Raw genomic sequence first — 18,373 nt, forward strand, 5'->3', positions numbered from 1 at the left:
TTTAAACATGTATATATGATTATGTTATTAATGTTGAATACTTAACATTATTTTAAACAACATAATGAATTAATATTAAATATTTAATATTGATCATAACTTTATGAGTACAAAATATGTTATATGATTGATTTATAGATTTTTTTAGTATACAAGTGTGCTCGCCTACAAAAGGTTCACGCCTTCGTCATGCGCCTCGAGCCTAAGCTCTAGGTACCCTTTGCGCCTCGATGCGCCTTTTAAAACTAAGTTGGTACTAGGGAAGATAATTTTTTCCATACAAGCGATGACATGTGAAGAAGGTTGAACCTGCATCGGCAGAAATCGGGTGACAGACAGAGGTGCCTACCTCCGGAGGAACCGTGGACAATTGAGAATGGACCATCGTTGAAAAAAAATAGGCTAGGATCTAACCTAAACTGATAACATGTAGAAATAGGATTCTTGGAAAAATAAAATCATTTTATTCACATCACAAATTGTGAGAATACAACAGAGATATTTATCCAAGCAATTGTCAAGAGTCCTAGATAGACTAGAGGTTATTTTATTTACAAAGTAGGATTCTAGTATTAAAGTGGGACACTAATAGCTATCTTATCTATAAAGTAGGATTCTCGAGTTAGTATTAGAGTAAGACACTAATAGTTACATCTAAACAACATAACTCACACATAGGTACTGTTGTACTGACTAATCTGTTTCCATTTTTTCAGTGTAAGCTCGATCACATATTGCAAGATGATTCATTTTCTGATCATCTGATGAGTTTCTTTGGCACAGTATGGAATTCTTTTGTATATATTCTGAAACATTCTTTTGTGACATTGACTGGTGTGGTGCTATTGTTGATTGCGTCAATTGCTTTTGTTCCTTCCAAGTTGGCTCGCAAGAAACGTGCAATAATTGGAATTCTTCATGTTTCTGCACATCTAGCTTCTGCCCTCATTCTTATGCTGCTCTTGGAGCTAGGTCTAGAGACATGTATCCAGCATAAATTGATAGCTACTTCTGGTGAGTTACATTTTAATTATCTCTTCTGCAGTAGTAAGATTATGAATTCTGTTTCCTTTGAGCACTTGAACTCCAAATCTTTATTTCGTAGTTTGCTCGAGTAGTTTAAATTTGTTCATGAAACAATGCAGCCCTACTATTAGCTTTCTAACTTTCATGTGTACTACCTTATGGTTTTATTGTTTTCTTCATGATAGTTTTGTGATGCTGGATTCATGTTGTCTTTATAAGTGAAGGTAGTAACAATTAGTTGTTGTGTCTAGGTTATCACTCCTTGTACCAGTGGTACAGATCGGTGGAAAGTGAACATTTTCCTGATCCCACCGGTCTTCGAGAACGGATAGAACAATTTGGCTTTTATCCAGCATGTATTAAATATCTTATGTCTGCATTTGATATTCCAGAGGTGAGAAGCCTCCCCTTGCTTGGTAGATCTGATAACTTTTTCACTTGTTAACATTGATGGAGCCTGGAGGAAACATTGTCTGTTAGGTTATTGCTGCTGCCACTCGGACCAATATTTGCAAGAATGGAATACAGTCACTCTCCCGAGGAGGTGCCATCATATATTATGCTTCTGTTTTTCTCTTCTTCTGGGTGTCTTCGACTCCTGTCGTTTCGCTTGTGTTCGGGAGCTACTTGTATATCTGCATTAACTGGCTTCACATACACTTTGATGAAGCATTCTCATCTCTTAGAATTGCTAATTACAAGTCATTCACACGATTCCATATCAATCCCGACGACGATCTTGAAGTTTTCACTCTTGCAATCGATACGGTAAGAAACTGGTATTTATACCCTTGTCATACTTTTCTTTAGGTTTCTCGTCGGCTTTTCGTTTATCTGCGTGTTAAGAACACCGCCACCTCAAACACCTTTTCAGCCTTCACACACATGACGATCAATGAGTTATTTCAAGTTTCAAATTTCGGAATGTATACATTGTGATGTGATCCTACCGACCACCAAGTTCAAACAAAACATGCTCACAACTTTGAAGTTTTTCCAAGATGATTCTAAGGGAGTCTTGCCTTATTTTATTATTTATTTACTCATTTATGCATTACATGTCACGTGAATATGTTTATCTTATTCTTAATTTTTGCTTGAATATTATATGCTGTCATTTATATGTATAATATATGATATTCATGCATGACTCATTAATTCACATCTTTATATAACTCATTCAATCCATATGCATTCATAGTTAGCTCATTTGCATTCTAACATATTTGCATTCTAACATTGGTGGAAGAATGCACTCATATTTATAATAGCTCAATTCCTATCTAATTATTTGTTTACATACTTTGTCTAGGTACATTGGATGCTAAATAGACTAAAGGCAATTGAAGAGTTGGATGGACAGTTCACGTCAGTCAGATTGATCGTCATTTTTGAACATGTTCCAAGAATCTTTGGTTGATGAAGTCTTCTTAACATTGAATGCCCTATCTCTTATCTTTCTAACGCACTTTGAATCGTATCAATCTGATATTGGGAGCCCAAGATATGCCCAGATTAATTAAGACAGTGCAGGCTGGAAATAAGTACGGGATTTACAACCAAATGAAGAGCCATGTTCACACCTGATGTATTTCCACCTTCATGAATCCATTTATGGCGTGTACAATCATACAATGAGCTAAAGGACTTGTTCACATTCAAGGGAGATGGTGCATTATTTTCAAACTCATTCATCAAATCCAAGTGCATGAAGGGAGCCTATGAGTCACGTTCACACTTGGTACATGCATTCCAAAGGGACCGAACATACAATGAAACATTCCTCCAAATTCATGCAAGGAAATGAACCAACATGTTCACATCAAGAGAGGATGAATTCGGCTATGAAGATGTATTCACTTAAATGGATGAACATTCATTTATTTTATTAGTCCATGAACTTGCATAGGGGACGTACATTGTATCTACTTAAGGAATGAACATTCATCCATGAATGTTCAATCATTAAATCTTGTATGTGCATCCTAGACATCTCTTAGGCCTATAAATAGCTTTCCATTTCATTTGTAACTTATATCTCATCTCTTATATAAAACATACTCTTGTGAGTTATTTCTCTTCAAAGTTCTTTGTGAACTTTATCGATTAAGCAAGTATAATTCATATACTTGTGGCGTCATTCCTTCCATTTTGATTCCTAAATTCCTAGATTGTTATCTAGTGGGTTGAAGACACGATCACCACCCCTCAAGCAAGTTTGTAAAGACCGGGATTGTGCTACATAGCATAGTTTCCTCTTTGGCGTGTTTGGGATACTATCACCACCATCTCCATTTCGGCATTTCCATCATCAACAACACCCATCAATCCATCAATTCCGCAGCCATCTCTATTCTTATTCTTTCATTCCATTACTTATATTATTATTCATTTCTTAAACCCATTATTAATCATATTTCTGTCTTATTATTTTGCAGCTCAAGCTTATTAATTCAAGGACATCAGTACTTGTCAATCCTAGATCGGGACACAATAAGGCTATCTACTCTTCTCACCAAAGTGTGTAGATTCGCCTTACATCAAGCGGTAATCAGAGCATAGTTGGATTGACAACAAAAGTGTCATTGGCGTACAAGCAAAAGAAATTCAAAAGAGAAAAAGACTCCTTCAACAAATTGGGGTGCAAAAAGAAGAGAAAAATCAGAAAGAAGAAAAGAAAAGAAAAAAAGAGAAGTTCAAAAAGATAAAGCAAGCCAAGGAAAGTGCTCTACCATTGCAAAGTACATCAAAGAGGCCTATCTACACTAGAGAAGATAACCTTATTGTTTCTTGAGAAAGGTTGCAGTAATTGTTGTTTCTTGAATTGTAAGTCACCTCTTCCTTTCTATCCTTTCATTTTCCTTGTCTTCAACCATTTTTATCTTTTAATACCTTTAAATCCTTTCTTCTACTTTACATTTCTTCTATTCTTTCTACCCTAACCTATTTGCAGCCGAAGCACACAAGGAAAGAATTAACTTGTTCTAATCTTGAGTAAGTTCCTCAAAGGACTTAACAAGAGAAATTGAGTGGAAAAAGGCTAACTGAGAGAGTGAGATCAGAAGGGAAATTGTTAAAAGCCAAATTATATTCCCGAGAGTAAACACGAGTGTTGAGTGGAGTGATCTCTTAATTTTCTTTGGAGTGAAGATTGTGAGGCTTTGAGAGTGTGCTGGTAAGGTTTTTAATTTTTTTTTTCTTTCTTTCTTTCTACTAACAATGTCTTATGATCTTTCATCTTTCCAAACAATGGAGAACGAACAGCAAAGAACAAACACATTTCACACTCGTTGCCATGTAAATGGTAAAGTGTGTCTTGTAGCTATTGACGGTGGTAGTTGTGCAAATCTTGCAAGCACATACATGGTTGAGAAGTTGGGTCTTATAACATTCAAACATCCCAGTCCATATTTTTTGCAAGGATTAAATGAAGATGAAGAGTTAGAAGTCATAGAGCAAGTACTTGTGTCATTTTCAATTGGGAGATATGAAGATGAAGTCTTGTGTGATGTTATTTCTATGAATTCAAGCCATCTACTCCTCGGACGTCCTTGGCAGTTTGATAAACGAGCATTGTATGATGGGTTCTCCAACAAGTATTCATTCAAACACCAAGGGAGAAAGATCTTGTTGGTTCCAATGTGCCCAAATCAAGTCCATGAATGCCAAGTTATCGTCAAATCACGTATAGAGGAATGGAAGAAAACTAAAGCCATGAAGAAAGTTGAAAGAGAAGTTTCACGAGAGAAACAAATAATAGTGGAGGGAGATCAAAATAAAAATGAGAAAATTGATGTGAGAAACGTTGGAGTCGAAAATGAGAAAGTTGAAAAGATTGAATTTGGGAGCAAAGGGGGAAGTACGTGTGGAAGAGAAAATGAAAAGATTACAAGTGAGGTTGTGGTTAAAAGATATGATGGAGTTGAACATGCACAATTCAAAGAAGAACATTGTGAGAAAACCAAGACATTTGGAGTTGAAAATGAGAGTGAAGATGAGTGTGTTGAAAAACATGAGCATGAAAGGAACGAATGCAAGGAGAATGAAGTTTTTCTTTATACTAATCAATTTTTTTCTTCTATTCATTCTTTGAATTTGCAGGTTATTCCAAGGGACATTCAAGATGATTCAAGCATCATTTCTTTTGAAATTCTAAAAGATGTGTCACTTGAAATTATAAAGAACATGTTCATTAACCTTCAAAGTACATTCACCTCATACTCAAGATCGAATGAACCTTATAGAAGGGAAGATTCAATGAACCTAACCATGGAGAACATTAAGAGTCCAAACTCATTCATTCATGAATTTAATCCTTTCCTTTCCTTTGATTCTAAATTATCTACTTCTAACTTTGTTCTATTTTTCAGATTGTTGATTCAAAAGCAAAGACTTGAACATGTGAAGCATTTTGAGCAAAGAAAACGATGCAAGATGAGAATGAAAGAATTTCCATTCAAACGAACATCAAAGTTGTTCCCTTATGTACCAAGCATCGATTTGGGGACAAATCGCCTTAAAGAAGGGGGGATGATGTGATCCTACCGACCACCAAGTTCAAACAAAACATGCTCACAACTTTGAAGTTTTTCCAAGATGATTCTAAGGGAGTCTTGCCTTATTTTATTATTTATTTACTCATTTATGCATTACATGTCACGTGAATATGTTTATCTTATTCTTAATTTTTGCTTGAATATTATATGCTGTCATTTATATGTATAATATATGATATTCATGCATGACTCATTAATTCACATCTTTATATAACTCATTCAATCCATATGCATTCATAGTTAGCTCATTTGCATTCTAACATATTTGCATTCTAACATTGGTGGAAGAATGCACTCATATTTATAATAGCTCAATTCCTATCTAATTATTTGTTTACATACTTTGTCTAGGTACATTGGATGCTAATAGACTAAAGGCAATTGAAGAGTTGGATGGACAGTTCACGTCAGTCAGATTGATCGTCATTTTTGAACATGTTCCAAGAATCTTTGGTTGATGAAGTCTTCTTAACATTGAATGCCCTATCTCTTATCTTTCTAACGCACTTTGAATCGTATCAATCTGATATTGGGAGCCCAAGATATGCCCAGATTAATTAAGACAGTGCAGGCTGGAAATAAGTACGGGATTTACAACCAAATGAAGAGCCATGTTCACACCTGATGTATTTCCACCTTCATGAATCCATTTATGGCGTGTACAATCATACAATGAGGCTAAAGGACTTGTTCACATTCAAGGGAGATGGTGCATTATTTTCAAACTCATTCATCAATCCAAGTGCATGAAGGGAGCCTATGAGTCACGTTCACACTTGGTACATGCATTCCAAAGGGACCGAACATACAATGAAACATTCCTCCAAATTCATGCAAGGAAATGAACCAACATGTTCACATCAAGAGAGGATGAATTCGGCTATGAAGATGTATTCACTTAAATGGATGAACATTCATTTATTTTATTAGTCCATGAACTTGCATAGGGGACGTACATTGTATCTACTTAAGGAATGAACATTCATCCATGAATGTTCAATCATTAAATCTTGTATGTGCATCCTAGACATCTCTTAGGCCTATAAATAGCTTTCCATTTCATTTGTAACTTATATCTCATCTCTTATATAAAACATACTCTTGTGAGTTATTTCTCTTCAAAGTTCTTTGTGAACTTTATCGATTAAGCAAGTATAATTCATATACTTGTGGCGTCATTCCTTCCATTTTGATTCCTAAATTCCTAGATTGTTATCTAGTGGGTTGAAGACACGATCACCACCCCTCAAGCAAGTTTGTAAAGACCGGGATTGTGCTACATAGCATAGTTTCCTCTTTGGCGTGTTTGGGATACTATCACCACCATCTCCATTTCGGCATTTCCATCATCAACAACACCCATCAATCCATCAATTCCGCAGCCATCTCTATTCTTATTCTTTCATTCCATTACTTATATTATTATTCATTTCTTAAACCCATTATTAATCATATTTCTGTCTTATTATTTTGCAGCTCAAGCTTATTAATTCAAGGACATCAGTACTTGTCAATCCTAGATCGGGACACAATAAGGCTATCTACTCTTCTCACCAAAGTGTGTAGATTCGCCTTACATCAAGCGGTAATCAGAGCATAGTTGGATTGACAACAAAAGTGTCATTGGCGTACAAAGCAAAAAGAAATTCAAAAGAGAAAAAGACTCCTTCAACAAATTGGGGTGCAAAAAGAAGAGAAAAATCAGAAAAGAAGAAAAGAAAAGAAAAGAAAAAGAGAAGTTCAAAAAGATAAAGCAAGCCAAGGAAAGTGCTCTACCATTGCAAAGTACATCAAAGAGGCCTATCTACACTAAGAGAAGATAACCTTATTGTTTCTTGAGAAAGGTTGCAGTAATTGTTGTTTCTTGAATTGTAAGTCACCTCTTCCTTTTCTATCCTTTCATTTTCCTTGTCTTCAACCATTTTTATCTTTTAATACCTTTAAATCCTTTCTTCTACTTTACATTTCTTCTATTCTTTCTACCCTAACCTATTTGCAGCCGAAGCACACAAGGAAAGAATTAACTTGTTCTAATCTTGAGTAAGTTCCTCAAAGGACTTAACAAGAGAAATTGAGTGGAAAAAGGCTAACTGAGAGAGTGAGATCAGAAGGGAAATTGTTAAAAGCCAAATTATATTCCCGAGAGTAAACACGAGTGTTGAGTGGAGTGATCTCTTAATTTTCTTTGGAGTGAAGATTGTGAGGCTTTGAGAGTGTGCTGGTAAGGTTTTTAATTTTTTTTTTCTTTCTTTCTTTCTACTAACAATGTCTTATGATCTTTCATCTTTCCAAACAATGGAGAACGAACAGCAAAGAACAAACACATTTCACACTCGTTGCCATGTAAATGGTAAAGTGTGTCTTGTAGCTATTGACGGTGGTAGTTGTGCAAATCTTGCAAGCACATACATGGTTGAGAAGTTGGGTCTTATAACATTCAAACATCCCAGTCCATATTTTTTGCAAGGATTAAATGAAGATGAAGAGTTAGAAGTCATAGAGCAAGTACTTGTGTCATTTTCAATTGGGAGATATGAAGATGAAGTCTTGTGTGATGTTATTTCTATGAATTCAAGCCATCTACTCCTCGGACGTCCTTGGCAGTTTGATAAACGAGCATTGTATGATGGGTTCTCCAACAAGTATTCATTCAAACACCAAGGGAGAAAGATCTTGTTGGTTCCAATGTGCCCAAATCAAGTCCATGAATGCCAAGTTATCGTCAAATCATGTATAGAGGAATGGAAGAAAACTAAAGCCATGAAGAAAGTTGAAAGAGAAGTTTCACGAGAGAAACAAATAACAGTGGAGGGAGATCAAAATAAAAATGAGAAAATTGATGTGAGAAACGTTGGAGTCGAAAATGAGAAAGTTGAAAAGATTGAATTTGGGAGCAAAGGGGGAAGTACGTGTGGAAGAGAAAATGAAAAGATTACAAGTGAGGTTGTGGTTAAAAGATATGATGGAGTTGAACATGCACAATTCAAAGAAGAACATTGTGAGAAAACCAAGACATTTGGAGTTGAAAATGAGAGTGAAGATGAGTGTGTTGAAAACATGAGCATGAAAGGAACGAATGCAAGGAGAATGAAGTTTTTCTTTATACTAATCAATTTTTTTCTTCTATTCATTCTTTGAATTTGCAGGTTATTCCAAGGGACATTCAGATGATTCAAGCATCATTTCTTTTGAAATTCTAAAAGATGTGTCACTTGAAATTATAAAGAACATGTTCATTAACCTTCAAAGTACATTCACCTCATACTCAAGATCGAATGAACCTTATAGAAGGGAAGATTCAATGAACCTAACCATGGAGAACATTAAGAGTCCAAACTCATTCATTCATGAATTTAATCCTTTCCTTTCCTTTGATTCTAAATTATCTACTTCTAACTTTGTTCTATTTTTCAGATTGTTGATTCAAAAGCAAAGACTTGAACATGTGAAGCATTTTGAGCAAAGAAAACGATGCAAGATGAGAATGAAAGAATTTCCATTCAACGAACATCAAAGTTGTTCCCTTATGTACCAAGCATCGATTTGGGGACAAATCGCCTTAAAGAAGGGGGGATGATGTGATCCTACCGACCACCAAGTTCAAACAAAACATGCTCACAACTTTGAAGTTTTTCCAAGATGATTCTAAGGGAGTCTTGCCTTATTTTATTATTTATTTACTCATTTATGCATTACATGTCACGTGAATATGTTTATCTTATTCTTAATTTTTGCTTGAATATTATATGCTGTCATTTATATGTATAATATATGATATTCATGCATGACTCATTAATTCACAACTTTATATAACTCATTCATCCATATGCATTCATAGTTAGCTCATTTGCATTCTAACATATTTGCATTCTAACATTGGTGGAAGAATGCACTCATATTTATAATAGCTCAATTCCTATCTAATTATTTGTTTACATACTTTGTCTAGGTACATTGGATGCTAAATAGACTAAAGGCAATTGAAGAGTTGGATGGACAGTTCACGTCAGTCAGATTGATCGTCATTTTGAACATGTTCCAAGAATCTTTGGTTGATGAAGTCTTCTTAACATTGAATGCCCTATATCTTATCTTTCTAACGCACTTTGAATCGTATCAATCTGATATTGGGAGCCCAAGATATGCCCAGATTAATTAAGACAGTGCAGGCTGGAAATAAGTACGGGATTTACAACCAAATGAAGAGCCATGTTCACACCTGATGTATTTCCACCTTCATGAATCCATTTATGGCGTGTACAATCATACAATGAGGCTAAAGGACTTGTTCACATTCAAGGGAGATGGTGCATTATTTTCAAACTCATTCATCAAATCCAAGTGCATGAAGGGAGCCTATGAGTCACGTTCACACTTGGTACATGCATTCCAAAGGGACCGAACATACAATGAAACATTCCTCCAAATTCATGCAAGGAAATGAACCAACATGTTCACATCAAGAGAGGATGAATTCGGCTATGAAGATGTATTCACTTAAATGGATGAACATTCATTTATTTTATTAGTCCATGAACTTGCATAGGGGACGTACATTGTATCTACTTAAGGAATGAACATTCATCCATGAATGTTCAATCATTAAATCTTGTATGTGCATCCTAGACATCTCTTAGGCCTATAAATAGATTTCCATTTCATTTGTAACTTATATCTCATCTCTTATATAAAACATACTCTTGTGAGTTATTTCTCTTCAAAGTTCTTTGTGAACTTTATCGATTAAGCAAGTATAATTCATATACTTGTGGCGTCATTCCTTCCATTTTGATTCCTAAATTCCTAGATTGTTATCTAGTGGGTTGAAGACACGATCACCACCCCTCAAGCAAGTTTGTAAAGACCGGGATTGTGCTACATAGCATAGTTTCCTCTTTGGCGTGTTTGGGATACTATCACCACCATCTCCATTTCGTCATTTCCATCATCAACAACACCCATCAATCCATCAATTCCGCAGCCATCTCTATTCTTATTCTTTCATTCCATTACTTATATTATTATTCATTTCTTAAACCCATTATTAATCATATTTCTGTCTTATTATTTTGCAGCTCAAGCTTATTAATTCAAGGACATCAGTACTTGTCAATCCTAGATCGGGACACAATAAGGCTATCTACTCTTCTCACCAAAGTGTGTAGATTCGCCTTACATCACATTGTATATACATTTGACGTACAGCTTCCCAAGGAATGGAAGTTAGATCCCGATTGGGATGCGGAGGCGAAAAAGCCACTGAAGTGGAGCCACCTGAGAACATCCGAGCAATTGGAGTGCATCTGCAATTCAACTAGATCCAGTGAACACTGTGAAGATAGTTGACCAATTTATTATTAGACAAACCGAGGAACATGATTTTGCATCTAGATGATCTTTGTTCTAATATGAATATCCATTGCAATTCTTACATTTAGGAAGCAATAAAAAATGGTTAATAAAAAAGAAAGGTTCCATGTGAAACTGGTGAACATATGATCGGATGTAGTCACGGCGTTGGCGTTGTTAATGGTGGTGTTTAGATGGCTATCATCATTCAAATCAGGGCCGGCTCTGGGTATTTTTTGACCCGGGACGAAATAAAATTAATGAGCCCCTATTTATGTAAATAAAATAAATAGACCCCTATTTATGTTTTTTATTTTTTTGCCCAGGGTGAAATAAAAGAAATGAGCCATATTTATTTCTTTATTTAGTGCCAAGTAAGTGTTGTTTGTCTGAATCAATTGTTTAACGGACCATTGTTACTATAAAATCTTGTAGTTTTAATTTAATAGACACTATGGAAAATAATATGGGCCCTGGGCGGGCGTCCCTCTTACCCTGGCCCAGGGCTGACCCTGATTCAAATGTTCAGTATTAGTAGTTATTCTGTAGTATTCTATATTGTTTTGATTCTTGATAGAGACCTATCAATGTAAATTTTCTTTTATCATTTTTAATTTAAGCAATATTATGTTAGGGGTGAACTTATAATATTTTAGAGAATAAAACTTACAAAATTTAAAATGCACAAAAACATATTATCAATATAAAAAACAAAAAAGAAATATTCTCAACACCCCATGAGTGGATGGGGGCAGAATAGGCAAAACTCTGGAGATAATGTTCTCGAAAAAATTATTTCACGAGACAATGCGTTGGCCGGATTAATTGATGATATAAGGTGAAATCCACAATGTTAGCCATAGGTTGCCATGCCTTCCGGGCGAGCTATTGAAGGTTGCCATACACGCCATTCAGGGTTGGAGGTCGCCATGCCTTCCGGGCGACCTCCTATCCCAACTTACCTATCCCAGGTTAGATTGTACTGAAATAATCTTATTATGCCTGATTTTGCAGGTCCATACATTCTTTATATATCATGAAATTGGATTTTGACGTTGTAAATATAAAATATTAAGTTGAAAGAATCACCTCATAGATTTTTATTACATCCACTTTAAATTAATCAACCAATGACTGATGTTATATGAAAAAAAATATTGTTTATGTAAAACTCTTGAACGTGTATACTTTGCAAAGAGGATGTCGTAATCGGTTTTCGCCCGGGTATGAATTTTTACTTGGCGGGGAAAATTTAAAATGAATAAATAAATGATTTTTATAAAATAATATTTTGGGAGTCGCCATTGACCTTTTTTTGGATTAGGTAGGTCAAATACCTAAAAATAATCTTTTAAAATAGTTTTGAATAAAACATTATTTAAAAGATAAAATTGATCTGCTTATAACCAAAAATTTTAGTAAAAAATGATTCGTGGTCGATTACGTTTAGGGAATGATTAGCACACCTAAAACGCCCAAAATCGATACTTTATTAATTATAAACGGTCTCCATTATCAGAAATTTAAAAATTCAAAGATAAATTTAATTTATAATTTTGTTACTTCAAATTTATTAATATATAAGATATTTTATTTATTTAGAAATATCAGAAAAGGGCTTCTAGGTGCTTTAAGACAGCTCTTTCCTTAATATTAAAAAATAAATAAATATTAAAACATTTATCTAAAATTAATTTAAATATATACACTTTGTAAAAAAATAAAAATATTTATTTATTTTAAATATATCAGAAAACGAATATCTAATTGCTTTAAGACTGCCCTTTCTTTATATTAAAAAAATAAATATATATTTAAAATATAATTATTTTTTATAGAAAATAATTTAAATAATATGTATTTTCTGGGTTTTATAAGTAAGATATTTATTTAATTTTTAAAATACCAGAATAGGACATCTAGTTGCTTTAAGATTGCTATTTTCTTCGATATTTGAAAAATAAATAAATATTATTTAATTAAACAAATATATATATATATATATATATATATATATATATATATATATTTATATGACTAATATAATAATAAAATAATAATTAAAGTAATCATTTAAACATATTGGAATTGAAATGATAATAATACAAATTAAATTGCAATTAAACAGTGACTAAAACATATAAAATTAAAGTAATAGGATTAAAATATAAAATATTAAAATTTATAGCCCTTATTTATAGTATTATAAAAATATAATTACTAATGGTGTAATTAACCCTAATTATTAATAGGTGATTAAAATAATAATTATTAAAATTAAAGGCTCTAACTCGAATAATAAAAAGTCAGAGTACTAATAATGTAATTTAGCCTTATTTAATTAATTAGGGTTAAAATAATGATTACTAAACTGTAAGGGACTAAATTAGGTATTTACCCTAAATATATATAAATATGAGTAATGACTAAATTATAAATTAACTAAAATTATAAGGCCGAACTGAAATAACCAGGAATTGCTTTTAGTGACTAAATTGAAGAATTACAGAACTATAAGGGTTGCATAAAGGGTTTACCCTTTCTAAAATTACACAGATACCCCTCCCCAAAATAACGTCGTTTGGGGAGGGGTTTATAAACCCAAAAATCGGCTCCCCTATAAGCCGTTCTCCTCATTTCTTTTTCCTGGAGAACTCTCCATTCTCTCTGGTTTTTCTCCTCTTTGGGAGAACCGACCATCAGCCGACAGCCATGATCTGCCATCAAACGTCACCGTCGACCACCGTACATGGTGGCCGGAAATAAAATTTCTTACCCAAATTGAAGCTCGATTCTCCCTCGTCCTAAATCTAACCTTACTTTTACCTAACAACCCTTAGATAACCCTAAATCTAAAATAAACCAAAGGTTTTTACCTTTAATTAAACGACGATTTCGGCATCGTTTGGTTTCCACCGTGACCGTAGGTGAGTTTTTCCTCTCGTTTGCTACTGTTGGTTGTGTGGTTCGTTCGGTGTGGTTGTGTATCTTTTTTTTTGTTTTTTTGTTTGGTATTTCCTTGTTTTCGTGGTACTGGAAGTGGACTATCGGCCATGGCTGCTGGAAGCTGAAGCGGCGCCTGGGATGGGATGATCGAAACCCTAATCAGTTTAGGGTTTCCATTAGGCTTCGGGTTTGGGTTTGGTTGTAAGTGGGCCTCGGGTATTGGGCATGTTTGTAAATAAAATTATTTAGTAATAATAATAATGATAATAATCAAATAAAATAAATAAATAAAACGAGTATCTTCAGCTGCCCCTCTTTGCTTATTCTTGTATTAACGAGAATATATCAAAGACGAAAAGATAATAAGTTTTTTTTTATTTGACTTCACTTGATTATGATGGCAATGTTGAACCGATTCTTCTTCTTTGGGATTAGTTCTTCTCGTTATGAACTTTTCCACTGGGGATGACAATTTATCTCTTAAAGTTGAACAAATTCTTCTCATTATGAACTTCTTCTTTTTCAAATGAATTCTTCTCATTATGAACACTTCTGGAAATGTTGATCTATCTCCTTCTGTGATAGAGTCATGCAAAAGGTTGAACAAGTTCTTCTCATTATGAACTTCTTCTTCATCTTCAGTTAAGTTCTTCTCATTGTGAACTTTCTCTGGAAAATTTGATGATGATCTATCTCCTTCTATGATAGAGTCATGCAAAGGTTGAACAAGTTCTTCTCATTATGAACTTCTTCTCCCTTCTTCAGATGAGTTCTTCTCATTATGAACTTTCTCTGGAAAAGTTGATGCTGATCTATCTCCTTCTATGATAGAGTCATGCAAAGGTTGAACAAGCTCTTCTTATTATGAACTTCTTCTTCCTTCTTCAGATGAGTTATTCTCATTATGAACTTTCTCTGGAAAAGTTGATCCATTGAGTGATGGATTCAAATTTTTGCTAAAATCTTTGAAATTCCTGTCAAATATTTAACATGGATAAAATGAATGAAAATGCTCCTATTTTGCAAATGTCTAAATATGATGCATGAATGTTAAGTTCATCTCAAAGTGGTGAACTCGGTCTTTCTTCAATTGTGTAGAAATCCCATAAATCTTTCTTCTTTGAAAAGAGAATTTATCATCTTTGGAGAGTGTAGATGTAGATATGCCTAAATTTTTGCATGATGTCACAAAACCACTTGAGAACAAAACTCAATGGTGTAGGCTCTTGAAAGGTCCGCACTCATGCAACATGTTGATTCTGATAACTACTCATCTGATTATGAAGTGATTTTTCAGGATGATTTCACAGATATTGATAGTTCTTCTGATACTGAGGAAATCCTGAATTCTGATTCTGATGAGGAGAGTAAACTGTTATACTTGACGAAAATGGGATACTCAGATACTGAGTCTTCAATAGTCGTAGAGATGTGGTAAGGATTCATCAATTGCAGAGTTGACAGATTTTATATGTACTGCTCAAATGGCTAAGGTTGCTGACGTACTTCTTCCGGTAGAAGATAGGGAGCCATTATGCAATGATCCCAATTATAAGAAAAGGCGAAACTTAGGCTATGATTTTCTTAGAAAAAGAAGAAGAAGAGGTAGCTTGAAAAGAAGCTTCTTAATGAAGACAATCATGCAGTTCATCTTCCTAATCCAATGATTGGTTTTGGGGTTCTTACCAAACCAGATCAGATAACTCAAAGAACACTTCCAGAAGATGCTATTGGGCCTCCTTATTTCTACTACGAGAATGTGGTATTTGCTACAGTTGTATTTGGGCTGAAATGTCACGATACTTATACAAATGTAGAGCCAGAATTTGTAGATTCGAAGTATGTTTGCGCTGCTGCATGGAAAAGGGGCTATATTCATAATATTTCAATTGAGAACAAATTTCCTCTTGTTCCACTTCCAAATGACTCTATGATGGACATAACTTGTTTGCTTTTCAACAGTGATTGTAAATGTCGATAAGTATTAACATGAAGTAATAGCCAGAAATATTTTGTTTGTTTTTAAGATTATGTTAATCTATTTACAGGATGTTTATGTGAAAAATAAATTGAATTTCAAACAAAAGAAATTGAATTTCAAAAAGATAATCTTGGAATATATAATAAATATATATAAAAACTTATTCAAAGCCATGGCAAATATAAGAATGATAAAAATTCAAATGACTCAATAAATCATTAGCATAAGTATTTTTAAACTAATCAACTTGATGTAATTTAGAGCACTGAGGTAAGCTTATGTCTGGAAGATCTCAAACGTTGCCAGAATGCTTGTAGATGTAAAGTTCCTCCCAAACTATCAAGCTCTTAAGAGGGTTTGATTGTCAGATGCCTAATATCAACATGTATTTGAGCAGCCCTTTCAGGTTTTCAACTCAAATCCTTCCTTTAGTTGCAAGACGCTCTTTGCGGGTTTTCATCTTGACCCTCATTTTCTATATATATATATATTTATCATTTTTCATTCAATTTTTTTTCTTTTTCATTTTCATTTTTTTTCATTTTCATTTTTTCTTCAAGCATAATATTTCTTGACAGAATCTGAGTTTATTGGGTTTCTCAGAACTTTTCCATCCATTTCTGCCAAGATCAACGCTCCTCCGGAAAAGGCCTTTTTTACAATATATGGCCCTTCCCAATTAGGCATCCATTTCCCACGAAAATCTTTATGTATAGGCGAGATCTTTTTCAGCACTAAATCACCCTCTTGGAATTCTCTTGGATGCACTCTCTTGTCATGAGACTTCATCATCTGTTTCTGATACATTTGTCCATGGCAAATAGCTTTAAATCTATTCTCATCAATAAGGTTAAACTGATCAAATCGAGCTTGGATCCATTCAGATTCATCCAATTTTACCTCTCTCAAAATTCGAAGTGATGGGATTTCAACTTCAATTGGTAAGACTGCTTCCATCCCATAGACTAAAGAAAAAGGTGTTACCCAGTTGATGCTCGAACAGTAGTTCGATAGGCATATAAAGCAAAAGGTAACTTTTTGTGCCAATCTTTGTAGGTTTCAGTAGTCTTTGTAATGATTCTCTTGATGTTCTTATTTGCTGCTTCAACTTCCTCATTCATCTTTGGACGATACGCCACTGAATTTGCATGCTTGATCTTAAACTGTGCACAAAGTTCGGTCATCATTTTGTTGTTCAGGTTCAGAGCATTGTCTGTGATGATTCTCTCTGGTAGCCCATACCGGCAAATTATTTCTTTCTTTATAAATTTGTAAACTGTAGACCTCTTAATATTGGCATATGAAGCAGCTTCAACCCACTTGGTAAAATAGTCAATTGCCACTAAGATGAAACAATGTCCCTTTGATGCTCTTGGTGTGATTGCCCCAATGATGTCTATTCCCCACATAGAAAATGGCCAAGGTGCAGTCATTACATGTAAAGGTGATGGAGGTACATGAATCTTATCTGCATATACCTGGCATTTATGACATCTTCTTGCAAAATCAATGCAATCTGTGTTCATGGTAGCCCAATAATATCCATATCTCATTATTTTTCTAGCCATGGAAAGACCATTTGCATGTGTTCCACATATCCCACTATGGACTTCCTCAATGATGCTTCTGGCTTCGTTAGTATTTAAACATCTCAATAGCATTTGATTATTGCTTCTTCTGTATAAAGTCTTGCCATCAAGAAAGTATCCATCATCCATTCTTCTCAAGGTTCTTTTATCAATTTCAGATGTATTTTATGGATAGCTTTGATACTTGATATATTGCAAGATATCATCATACCATGGCTTGCCATCTGCCTCTTTTTCCACACTGTAGCAATGTGCAGGAATTTCATAGACTTGCATTTTGATTGGCATCATATCAACTTTTTTAGTTGCCTGAAACATAGCAGCTAATGTAGCCAAAGCATCTGCCATTTGATTTTCCTCTCGAGGGAGATAATTAAAGGTGACTTTCTCAAATTCTTTCACTAATACGATGGTAAAATTTCGGTATTCCACTAATTTGGGATCTTTTGTTTCTCATTCTCCTCGTAATTGATACACCACTAATGATGAATCTCCGTATATCGTGAGAAATTTAATTTTCCTTTCTATGGCTGCCTTCAATCCCATGACACAAGCTTCATATTCTGCCATGTTATTGGTGCAAAAGAAGTCCAGTATGCTTGTGAAAGGATAATAAATATTTTCTGGAGAAATCAATACTACTCCAATTCCTCTTCCCAAGGCGTTGGATGCTCCATCAAAATAAAGCTTCCAGGATTCATCATTTGTTGTGACTTCTTCATTCATGGATATGCATAACAAATCTTCATCTGGAAAATTAAAACTCAGAGACTGATAATCATCTGTTACATGACTGGCCAGAAAATCAGCTATGACACTTCCTTTTATTGCTTTTTGGTTGACATATACAATATCAAATTCGGATAATAACATCTTCCATGTAGCCATTTTTCCTGTCAAAGCTGGCGATTCCATCAAGAACTTTA

General features: G+C 34.3%; 1 pseudogene; it reads left to right on the forward strand.

Moving 5' to 3' along the window:
- LOC120155584 overlaps positions 1–10,977 on the forward strand; it is a 48,648-nt pseudogene extending 37,671 nt beyond the window's left edge.
- Positions 10,978–18,373: the final 7,396 nt, after the last annotated feature.

The sequence above is a fragment of the Hibiscus syriacus genome, unplaced genomic scaffold, assembly GCF_006381635.1.
Source record: "Hibiscus syriacus cultivar Baekdansim isolate YM2019G1 unplaced genomic scaffold, ASM638163v2 tig00111198_pilon, whole genome shotgun sequence".
Classification (NCBI taxonomy): Eukaryota; Viridiplantae; Streptophyta; class Magnoliopsida; order Malvales; family Malvaceae; genus Hibiscus; species Hibiscus syriacus.